This window comes from Sceloporus occidentalis, unplaced genomic scaffold (genome assembly GCF_023333645.1).
Source record: "Sceloporus occidentalis isolate IW3139 unplaced genomic scaffold, rSceOcc1.0.p SCAF_1, whole genome shotgun sequence".
In the NCBI taxonomy this organism is placed as follows: Eukaryota; Metazoa; Chordata; class Lepidosauria; order Squamata; family Phrynosomatidae; genus Sceloporus; species Sceloporus occidentalis.
The window spans coordinates 211,240,146-211,252,744 of record NW_028316981.1 but is presented as its reverse complement, the minus strand read 5'-3'; the positions used below and the strand labels follow the sequence as shown (position 1 = coordinate 211,252,744).

At 41.8% G+C, this 12,599-nt stretch overlaps 1 protein-coding gene across 5 annotated transcripts in view; it reads left to right on the top strand.

The window, feature by feature from the left end:
* Positions 1–12,599, top strand: part of FRMPD1 (FERM and PDZ domain containing 1) — a 97,665-nt gene that overhangs the window by 38,716 nt on the left and 46,350 nt on the right. For 3 of the 5 annotated variants that reach the window (XM_089488755.1, XM_089488757.1, XM_089488751.1), the window contains exon 1: positions 7,699–7,753. The exons of the other annotated variants lie outside the window; for them this stretch is intronic. The gene's annotated coding sequence lies outside the window, so the exon portion shown is untranslated. Of the gene's footprint in view, positions 1–7,698; positions 7,754–12,599 lie in introns of those variants that run through there. 5 annotated transcript variants of the gene reach the window in all.

The window sequence follows — 12,599 nt, the reverse complement described above, 5'->3', positions numbered from 1 at the left end:
TTGTGCCTCTCAAGTCATCATAGTATATGAATAAATATATTATTTAGTGTGTGTATTTTCATCCACACATTCATGTATATTCATATTTTAACATTTTACAAGCAAATAGCTTTGATCAAATCAGAGCAGTTTTATTTCAGTCAATTCAATATTTAACTCAACATGTGTAAATTTTACACATAAAAAAGTTTGGGAGGAGGAGGATGTATCAGAGCCTTCAAGTCTCATGCTCCCCTTGAGCAGTTCTTGTGCTCCTTGGGGGTCCAGCCCCACCATTTGAGAACCACTGCCTAGTTGTTTCTTTAGCTACTTGCTTTATCTCTACTCTTTAGTCAGAATTGCTAACCACTGGACACATCAACATGGAGACAGCATTTTGTAATACCTGTATACTTGCATATTTGCTAGTTGAATTGGAGGGATCAAGCAGAGGCAGAGAGAGAGCTGATATTTAAAGGCGCATCAGTTCCTTGAAAATCAAACAGCATAAAATTGGAATATCCCCCCTCCACCCTGCCACCACTGCTATTGCTATTGCTACTCCTGCTACTACTACTACTACTATTTTCCCTCTTCCTCCTCCTCCTCCACCGGCCAGTTGCTTAAGGAAATGCTCTATATACTAGCCATCAGTAGACATTACTTGACAAGCACCTTCCAATAACAAGCTGTACAATAGCCTTGGCAGTCATTTTTGATTATAGGGAGAGACAGTATAATGGTATGAGTGTCTGACTAGGAAGGAGCCCAGGAGATCAGGGTTCAAGTCCCTACTTTGCCATAGAAACCTGTTGACTGACTTTGGGTATGCCATACTCTCTCAGCTTCCTCTAAATGAATTGTGCCAAGAAAACCATAGGATAGTGTCACCATAGGTCAGAGTTAACTTGGAGGTACAACAACAAAAATATATTTTACCAATATTTTCCTGACCATTAGAATCCCAAACTTATATGCTCCTTTATTTTAATTATGCCCAGCCATCACCTACCTTTGCAAGCATCCCTCTACTCTTTCTGTTCAAAAAATGGGGTGCTGCTGCCACAGCCAGCCAAGCAATCTGTTTGGGCAGCCCATACCAGAATCATACCAGAATCATTATCTCCAGCTATCTCCTCCATTCATTGTAGCCGGTTCTATAGGTGGATATCCTATTTCAGTCCCTAATGGTTAGAGTGTCCTCTAAGGAATGGGCGAACTAACATCATGCAATGTTGGGCTATGACTCTGGAGACCAGGATTCCAGTCACCTCTTGGTCATGGAAACCCACTGGGTGGGCAGGTCACATCTCTTTGACCACAGAGGAAATAAAAGGCAACCCTCTCCCCGCCGAACAAATATTGCCAAGAAAACCCTGTGATAGGTTCACCTCATTATCCCCATAAGTTGGAAACTTGAAGGTACATAACAACAATAAATTTAGTTGTGATTGGAGTTTCATGGCCACTAAAATCTAAACTGTGGGGCCTGCTTAGATAGTTGTCAAAGTGACAGCTTTTGTTGGAATATATCCAGAGAACAGCTGGCACAGGCACAGGAAGCCTATGTTCAACTTATCAGAGCCTTTAGGCACCTTAGTCTGGGAACAATGGTGTCACACACTCACTTATAACAGTAGATAAAAGTTTTCAAATCATTTGGTCTCCAGCCAAAATGAGACTATGTAGATAGACCTCAAGCTGCTAAGCATACTGCCACACAAAAATTGCACTTATTGAGTAGTGTTCTTTTCCTGGCTCTCTCAAGTGGAATATTAACCAACCAGTCCTACACAAGATAAAATAGCAGATGCACTGTTGTCTTTGAAATAATAGTTGCTGTGTTGTTTGTACAATGGCAAAAGATATCTCTGTTGTTTGGATGGTTTTGAATAGAGTTCTGTCAAATGTGCTTTCATATTGATATTTGTTTTGAAAGTAGCACATTTGGTGCAGCTGAACAGATTTTCAAAAATACATTGTCATGCGGTTTTCATGATGTTTAATTATCACTCATTACCCTGTTGCTGTTCAGTGTCATTTACGGTACCTCAAACAATCAGCCTCCTTTTCTCTTGCTGGTATCACAGTCAACAAAATCACTCCCTGTGATTTTTATGCATGCGAATCCATGGATTTTTCATATCAAGACATAGTCTACTCACTGTCTTAACAAAAATCACACGTCACCACCTCCAGTAAGAATAAATGTTAGTGAAAAGAAGGCAAATTACATACCCTTTAACTGTCCAAATTTGGAAGGGATGGTCCTAATTAATCCTCTGTTGTCCTACTTTATCAGTTGTTTTTAAAATATTCCAGTTTCTCTCTCCTCTTTGCACTTTCCCCCTTTATTCTCAGTTTACTTTAATTTACTGCAAACTGAATTCAAAGTGCAAAAGTAGTTTGTGCTTAAATTATCAGGGACAGAGTCTCCTTCCCTGTAGCCCTAGACAAAACCAAACTACTGCAGCCTCTTTCAGGTTATGCATTCTTCGTCATTAACAACTTCTACCATCTTGACCACACTCTGATGTTGCTTGGCCATAAGTGTCCCAGTTTTATCTGTGAAATATTGGGGAGCATAAAATTAGGGCAAGAATCATGAGCATTAAGAATGGCCCAGGAACTACAAATATGCTAATATATTCACCTCCAACAACCCTATTTTTCTAACTTGAGGTTTCTGTTCTTACACAGACACACCATCTTACAAAAATATAAATAGTAAAGTGAATAAAACAAAACCACACAAATCTTGAAATAGTAAATAACAACAACGAGCAAACCAGGTCAGATAATCCTCCATAAAGCATCTGGCAACTGAGGTAGAGATCCAGTCACCTACATTGTAAAAATGCAATGGCATCAAATTAAATGACAATCTGTTGCCCTTTTATGAAAAAAGGAATCCCTTTCCTAAGATGGCTGTCTCACACTCCATCAAGCTAGGACTGACCATGCCTGGCAACAGGGACAACCTTACTGAGAGAAGAGAAACATACACATTTTTCCTTTTTTTAAAATGTTGAAATAAACTAAAGTAGCTGAAAACTCTTCCTAGGGCTCAAATCCAGACTAGAGGATTTTCTGCCTGTCTGAATGGCCTCTCCTTGATGAATTTTCATCTCCCCTTGAGCATTGTTTTTTAAAATCAACAGGCACATAATCTTTTGGACTGCTGATCTTTTAGGAAAATTGTGTTAACCTTTGACATCATGTTCCTCTTTCCCCCCCAGTAATTCTATTTTATTGCTTCATTGTTTTATTATCTATATAATTTTAAAAAATGGTTATAAACTGCCTGTCACTTTCGCAACAGATAGCAAGGCATGTAAATTATCTTAATTAATGAATGAATAGAGAAAACAGATCATATCTTGCAAAATTATTCCCATAAACCAAGGCGGGTTACATACCGCTGAGAAGCGGCGGTCTGGCTCCCCCTCCACTTGCAGCGTCCGGGAACCACAGCCTTTAAACCATGCGGCTCCTGGACGCTCCGAGGAAGGAGCTGGGCCCCGGAAAAGACGCAGCAAGGCGCTAGTCGTGCACTCGCACCGTCACTTCCGGGGCGCGACATGCGGACGCAGAGCATCCGTTACATCAAGATGGCGGAGGCCGTGTGGAACGGCTGCCGCCATTTGTTACGGACTCAGTCCGTGCTAGGGTTAGGGGCGTCTGGAAGAGACGCCCCTTTCTAACCCTAGCACGGACTGAGTCCGTCCTAGGGTGCCCTTTTGTAATGGGCCATAATTTGCTTTCATGGAGGGGACATGTTTTAATGAGTTTATATTTTAAGATGATGCCTTCAGAAGATACTGTGGAATCCTGACAGAATCAGCAGTTGTTGTGTATGTGTAAAGATCACCCATCACATCCTTTATCCCAGTATTTCTTAAATTTGCATCCTCCAGTTGTGTTGGGCTGTTCCTCACAACATCCATGGCCAACATGGATTTATGAAGCGGGGAATGTGGATGTTGTAGTGCAAAATCTCTAGAAGATGCAAGGTGGGAGAAGGCTGTTGTACTTTTATGTGAGAACTCCTGTCCTGGTCATTCTTTTTTTCTTCTTCATAAATGTAATTTGAGGTGGTGACTGCAAAATCATTGCAACTGTGACCCTATGGTGGGCTTTATGAATTCATAGGAACCCATACCAGGATCTCTATCAGTGGCGGAGAGTTAGCTATGTTTATTAGCTTTTGGGAAAAATTAATCACAGTGTGTGAGGTTTTTGTGTTGTTTTGTTTTGTTTGGCAAAAGTCATTTCTGTTACTCAATAGCCAGGTTATTACTTTGGGGGAGAAAGCAGTTCTGCAAACTTCTGGTCCATCCTTGTTCTCTCAAAACCCACTGCAGAGTAGAAGACAGAAGCATAACAAGCATTTGAATCTTATTATGTTTTTCCTCCACCATTTAGTGAGGCCATACCCCCACAACTCTATGTGAGTAAGTGTTGCAGTTACACTAAGGAGAATGTTGTCTTTCTGTGGCTGAGATATCCAATCAGAGTTGAATAGCATAAACCTCTGCAAATAAAGTTATATGTTGATTGTGTTAGAAGCATAGAATCATAGAGTTGGAAGAGACCACAAGGCCCATCCAGTCCAACCCACCTGCCATGCAGGAATTCACAATCAAAACATCCCTGACAGATGGCCATCCAGCCTCTGTTTAAAGACCTCCAAGGAGAGAGACTCCACTACGCTCCGAGGAAGAGTGTTCCACTGTCGAACAGCCCTTACTGTCAGGAAGTTCCTCCTAATGTTGAGGTGGAATCTCTTCTCCTGTAGTTTGCACCCATTGTTCCAGGTCCATGTGTGACACTTGTGGTCACTTGATGACATTGTACAATCAGACACACTTGAAGGCATTTAACACTTGCGATCACTTGATGACATTGTACAATCAGACACACACTCAGATGTGCAAGTGATGGCATTTATTGTCATTGTGTGCCTTCAAGATATTTCTGACTTAGGACAACCTTAAGTGAACCTATTATGAGGTTTGCTGGGGATGAGAAAGTGTGAGTTGCCCAAGATCACTGAGTGGGTTTCCATGGCTAAACAGGGAATCAAACCTTGGTCTCGAGAGTTGTAGTCCAATATCAAACCAGTACACCACACTGGCTACTATGCCCAAATTCAACAGTAACAGATGCATGTTCATTGGCTAAGAATGAACCAATGTCACCACACGTGGAAATATACACCTGCGACCTTATCCTGAATGTGGCAATTGCACATGATAAAAATGTCCCAACTTTCCATAGAGGAATATGCACATACCTAACACAACAAGAGAATTCTAGCCATAGTTAGAATTGTAGCGTAAATCATAGAGTCATAGGATCATAGAGTTGGAAGAGACCACAAGGGCCATCCATTCCAACCCACTGCCTTGCAAGAACTCACAATCAAAGCATTTCTGACAGGTGGCCATCCAGCCTCTGTTCAAAGGAGACTCCATTACACTCCAAAGACGTTTGTTCCACTGTCGAACAGCCCTTACTGTCAGGAAGCTCCTCCTAATGTTGAGGTGGAATCTCTTTTCCTGGAGCTTGCATCTATTGCTCCAGGTACTGTTCTCTGGAGCAGCAGAAAACAAGTTTGTTCCCTCCTCAATATGACATCCATTCAAGTATTTAAACAGGGCTATCATATCACCTCTTAACCGTCTCTTCTCCAGGCTAAACATCCCCAGATCCATAAGTCATTCCTCATAGGGCATGTTTTCACCATTTTAGTCACCCTTCTTTGGACATGCTCCAGTTTCTTAACATCCTTTTTAAATTGTGGGGCCCAGAACTGGACACAGTATTCCAGGTGGGGCCAAACCAAAACAAAATAGAGTGGCACTGTTATTTCCCTTGCTCTAATCATCCTTTGCAATGAGAGACTTCCATGCTCTGGGTGAGAATGGGTGAATAGGGCTGGAAAAATGGGTGGCTGTAGTTTAAAGACATTCAAAATGTGTTCTTCCCACTCCCACATGTGACTGAAAGAAGTTTGCCATGTACAAGATGTCTTGATTTGCTCTAGTCATGGAGGAAATTTAGATGCGTCTAAGGATGTTAATTAGTTGTCTTGTGTCCTAGCAATCATTCAGTATAAATGATTGTGGAGTCATTTAACAAGCTTCCTGTTCTAGATAACAGACTTTGTAACCATAGTAATATTTAATGGCTATATTCATTTGGTCTTTCTGCATCTAGCATGCCTCTCATAATGCTTTAAATTGATCCTCGGTTTGTGATGAATTTTGGTTGTAAACAAATAAATTTGTCTAAAAAAATAACTTGGGGTGGGAGGACATCAGCAATCAGTTATAGCTAAGTAGCTCCAATCAACCCAGTGTGATAAACCAGCCAAAAGCAATAAATCTGGGTGTGCTGTTGTGTTACTAGATGCTTTGCAAGCTAGAAAGGTTTAAACTGTGCAATATATGAAAAAAGAACTCTCTAATTTTCCAGGGCTTTCTCAAGAAAGAAAACCAAAGCACAGCATAGATGCAACAACAGTAAGCCAACATCCTTGGTGCAAATGGTGAAGGCATGCAAGAATAGAGGTTCATATGATCATCTCAGTCTTGTGTGTCTGTATGTGCCTTCAAGTCACCTATCGGCTTATAGTGATCCCATGAATTTTGTAGGGTTTTCTTAGGCAAGGAGTACTCAGAGGTGGTTTTGCCAGTTCCTTCCTCTGAAATATAACCTACAGCACCTGGTATTTATTTGCAGTCTCCCATCCAAGTACTAATGAGGGTTGACCATGCTTAGCTTTCAAGATAGATGGGGCCTGGGGCCTTTAGGGTGTGTAGTTCACACCTCGGTCTTAGGGGGGAGGTCTATATGGTTGACACATTTATGCCTTAAACTATATGGTTCAGAGCAGTCATTGACTGTGTTGGCTAGGGATGATGAAAGTGGTAACCAACACAGTTCAAGTGCACCAGGTTGGGGAAAGCTGGCTTTGAGCCATTATGTAAACCAGCTCTCTCCAGTTAGCACCATCCTGGTGACTTCAGATTAGGAGAGGTGATCTAAATGGAGATTTTTCCCTGTCCCTTAGGTATAGTCAGTCCTCAGCAGATAAGTGGTTGATCACTTGGTCAAATGTAAATCTTGAGAGCCTCCCATTCATTTCAGTGGGACTTTTGGATAAAGGGTGTCCTGGTTGATTGTGCCCCATGAGTCACATCTGCCTTTCCCTCTTCTCCAATAATAACACCACCTGAAGCAGCTGCCTACTGACAGGGTCATCACCACTAGTATTTATAACCACAGTATTATCTGTTCATCCACCATCTCTAATTAGAAAGAGTTTCCAAACTATAATTGGCTTTGTTTCCATTACATTCTGTGCTCAGTGTCCTAGAACAAAAAAAGAGAGAAAAGCTGCACTAAATATCCATTTAAGATTTTGTTTCTTTTTCAAGGCACCCCACCAGTAAACCCATTCACCCCCAACTAGAAGAGGCTAGAGGTATATAATATTTATGTTGAAAGAGAACACTTAGTCCCATGATCACCAGTATTGCCTTCTTCATAAACTTTTTTTTATTCAAATTTTTGGACTTCTAAGTACCATACTCTAATCCATTTTATGCATTCATTAAACTGCTCTGCAAAGCCTTAAGAGGCAATTAACATTCAGAAGCGTATTTTGTTTTTTGAACTAAACTGTTTTTTCCTCCCTGTCTTGGCCATTCCAGCCAGACTATGAACCTAACCAGGATATAAACAAGGCCTGGATAAACTGATGAAGGTAACAGTTGCATATCCTCCAACTGGTCCCATTTTGGCAGGGATAGTCATGATTTGTTCTCTGTCTTCCCACTTTTTCAGCTCCTTTTAAAATGTGACAGTTTCTTTCTCCTCCTCCTGCTTTCCCCCTTTGTTCTCAGCTTATTTTAAATGCTGCACACTGAGTGCAAAACACAAAAATAGTTTGCATATCATTAATTCAGGAGGGGGAGGAGGAAGGGACAGTGTGGAATCTTGCGGTATATAAATAAAACAAATTATTATTATTATTATTTTCATAATTGCCTCAAGCGAAAACAAACTGCTGCAGCCTTTCCAACCTTGTGTGTTCTTCCTCATGAATAACTTTTGTCATCATAACCATACTCTGATGTTGCTGGACCATATGTGCACAATCTGTGAAACATTGGAGGGCATGTAACTTTTGGGTTAGTGATCCTAAGTTAGAAGGTTTATGTTCTATAGCACCTGGGAAAGTCCGCAGAGAAGATAGATGTTCTGGTAATGTACAGAGCTTAACAGAATCCTTCAGTAGGCAAGCAGGGTCTGCTAATTCCCACAGCCACATAAGTTACAGAAAGTAATGGTTGTTGTTGTTCTGTCCTTGAGTCATTCCCAACTCATGGTGATTCTTTGGATGAGACATTTCCAGTACCTCCCTGTCTTCCACTGCTTTACTTAGACCCTGTAATTTCAGACCCATGACCATGCAGTCTTCCTCTCTTTCCATTTCCCTCCACCTTTCCAACCTTATTATCTTTTCTAATGATTCATGCCTTCTCATGATGTGACCAAAATACTTTGGCTTCTATGAAGATTTCTGGCCTTATCTGCTCAAGGACCAATTTGTGTTTTGTTGTTGTTGTTTTGTTTTGCTTTGTTTTGTTGTTCTGTTTTGTTTTTTGACTATCTACGGTATCCTCAGCTGTCTTCTCCAGCATTACATCTCAAATGAGTTGATTTTTCCTTTATCTGCTTTCTTCACTGCCCAGCTCTTGCATCTATACATGATGACAGGCAATAAAATGGCTTGGACAATTCTAACTTTAGTGTATATCTTTACTCTTTAGGATCTTGTCTAGTTCTTTCATCGCTGCCCTTCCCATTCCTAGTCTTCTTATTTCTTGCAGTCTGCATTCTGATCCATGTCTGATCTAAGGCATGGAGACTCTTAAACTATTTTGATTTCCTCATCCTCTAGGTTGAATTTCCTTTAGGTTGAATTTATGTAGTTCCTCCATGGTAATTATTTCTGCTTTCTTTCAGCAGCAAGCCTACCTTTGTACTTTCTTCATTGACATTCCTTAGTAATTGTTCCAAGTCTGTGATGTTTTCCACTAGTAAGTAGTATGGTGTCATATGCATATCTTAGACTGTTGATGTTCCTTTTTCTTGTTTTCACTCCTCCTCCTTCTGAGTCTAAACCTGCTCTTTGTATATTTTCTGCATACAAGTTCAACAAATCACCACTGTGATTTTAGGTTGCATCAATAGAAGTATAGTGTCTAGATTGAGGGAAGTAATAGTTCCACTATATTCTGCTGTGGCCAGGCCTCACCTGGAATACTGTGTCCAGATCTTAGCACTACACTCCAAAAAGGACATTGAGAAGCTGGAGCATGTCCAAAAGAGGGCGACCAAAATGGTGAAAGAGTCTGGAAAGCATGCCCTATGAGGAGAGACTTAGGGAGCTTGGTATGTTTAGCTGGGGAAGAGAAGGTTAAGGGATGATATGACACCCCTGTTTAAATATTCGAAATGGTGTCATATTGATGCTGGAGCAAGCTTGTTTTCTGCTGCTCCAGAGAACAGGACCTGGAACAATTGATTCAAACTACATGAAAAGTGATTCCACCTCAACCTTAAGAAGAACCTCCTGACAGTAAGAGCTATTTGACCGTGAAACACACTCCCTCGGAGAGTGGTGGAGTCTACTTTGGAGGTTTTTAAAGAGAGGCTGGACGGCCATATGTCAGGAGTGCTTTGATACTGTGTTCCTGCATGGCAGTGGACTGGACTGGATGGCCCTTGTGGTCCAGCTCTATGATTCTATGAAATAAGAGGATAGAATGCAGCCTTGCCTGACCTCTTTGCCACTTGGGAACCATTCGGTTTCTCTGTATTCTGTCCTAACAGTAGCTTCTTGTCCTAAGAACAGATATATCATTGGGACAGATACATACGTACTTATATAAACGGGATGTATAAACAGGTCTTTAAAAGAGAGGATCTCTACATTGCAAATTCAGATTATTATTATTATTATTATTATTATTTCTATCTTCCCGCCTCTCCCAATGGATCGACGCGGGATCACAGCAAGGTTAAAATTACAATTACAATATTGCAGCATTAGTTACTGCACCATTAAAAACCACAGTTAAAAGAATAAAAACAAGAACATAAAAACATTAACATCATTTTACCTTTGTCTTCTCTACCAGTCCCCCTTGCTCCCAGGAGAACAAACAGCCTTTAGTGTCACATGGGTTGAATCACATCCTTTATTGAAAAATGTGAGCTATACCTCTTGGGCAGTCAATCCTGGCACTAGATGGTTTTAGGAGGAGTCTCTGTAGTATATCACACGGAGCTTTTTGGAGATTTTTCCGGCTCAGTTCCGATATGACTGCACTTGCAACGATGCGCATTCACGTCGTAACGTGAATGTGTTATCAGATGCCATTCTTTTCTATGAGAGCTCCTTGCGAGGTGCTTCCGCAGTGATTCCAAAGTGACCCCTCATTTTGGTAAAACCGAAAAAAAAGTGACTTCACAGAATTCGCTTTCAAGCTCACTTCGATTGCACTGCGAATTGGCCTGGTGTGGAAAACCACTCCGATGTCACCCCCCTTGGCCCCCTGCATCCTGCTTCGTCATTCCCCTCCTCCTCCTTCATGCCATCTTGCCCCATCTGCCACCCTGCAACACATCCCATCATTCCCATCATCCCCTGCCTTCTCCTGCATCCCAATCCTGGCCCCAGGGACCCCCAGCAAGCTATCCCATCATCCTCTGCCTTCTCCTGCATCCCAATCCTGGCCTCAGGGACCCCCAGCGAGTTATCCCATCATCCCCTGCTTTCTCCTGCATCCCGATCCTGGCCCCAGGGACCCCCAGCGAGCTATCCCATCATCCCCTGCTTTCTCCTGAATCTCGATCCTGGCCCCAGGGACCCCCAGCGAGCTATCCCATCATCCCCTGCTTTCTCCTGAATCCCGATCCTGGCCCCAGGGACCCCCAGCGAGCTATCCCATCATCCCCTGCCTTCTCCTGCATCCCGATCCAGGCCCCAGGGACCCCCAGCGAGCTATCCCATCATCCCCTGCCTTCTCCTGCATCCCAATCCTGGCCCCAGGGACCCCCAGCGAGCTATCCCATTATCCCCTCACTGCTTCTTCACCCTGATGAAGGATGACAGCTAAGGAGGGGGCAGGGAAGGAGGACAGCGTTCAGAGCCCCACTGAGCATATGCAAGGGGGCCGATTCGAATCATTGAACCCTCTGGTGTGGCAATACAATGTGCACTCACTCTGCTTTGCTTGAATCCGCATCACATGACTGGCTTGGAATAGAACTGACTTCACTTCCCCCTCAATTTGGAAGGGCAACAGAAAGGCAACCAGGTGTGGTAAAACATCATGTTTTAACCTTAATTCGCATTGCTAGAGAGGAGTGACTCTGGATCTGGTGTGAAAAAACATTACGCTTGGCATTGCTAGAACAGGAGTGACTGCGGATCTGAGCTGCAAACCCTTCCACGTGTGATAAGGTCATCTGTCAGAGTGATGTTGAAGCTAGTGTTTATTAACATACAACACCCCATCCAAAGATGTACTCCTCTAACTCATCTACAGTTTTTATCCTTTTGTTATACATGCTAGTTCCATCAACAGGCCATAAAAGAGAGACAGTCTCTATCTTCTGGCTGTGTACTGAATAGTTTTAGGTCATCCACCCTCCATGCCATCATTACTCTTGCTAGTGTAACTTACCAATAATTGTGCCATTTAAGGACCCCCTTGCCCCAATTTAACTTGACTGATGGGACTTTGTAATTCTTGGACAATTTCTCAGATGCTAAACAGTGCTACCTGAAACTGGAATGATAGGCTTAGTTTATGCAGTTGGCAGCAGAAAATTTAAATAATATATATGTTAAAAACATATCCTCTTCCCAATTTAAAGCTGAATGCCTCTAGTACTATGGAACAAAGCTGTATGAGTATCTTCTGCTATTGCTTGATATTGTTAATGGTTTCTATTTGATGGCTTAGTTGTTTATAGTTATGTTGCACAGCAACACAGTGGCACTGTTAAGGTTGCATCGTGGGACATTATGACCACCACCGCCCTACCAATAATGCAATAATGAACTATTAAGACAGTAAAACCTATTAATGTGAAAATATGAGGGTAATGGCCCTGAACAGTAAGGAGGGCCATATTTCCTTGAGCATGAAATTGTCATTTGAACAAAGGCTCTCATTTGTATTTATATACTTCAAGACCAGGAAGAAATAAAAAGACTCTGGATGTAGTACTGAGAAGAGTTATATAAAAGAGATGACAAAATAAAGGATACATGGAATGAAAAGCTGTATGAAGATGAACTCCAAATTATAAAAAGTGAGGTGGAAGCTACAATAAGAGGAATGGAGAAAAATAAATCTCCAGGAACAGATGATATTCCAGTCTAACTACTTCAATCCACATTGCCAGAATCAACTCTAGTGCTAACCAACATATGTCCAACAACAACAACATTTATTACGGCCCACAGCCAGCACAAAGCAGTAAAAGGTATTCAAGAAATTCAAGGAAAATATGCTCATGTGTACACAACA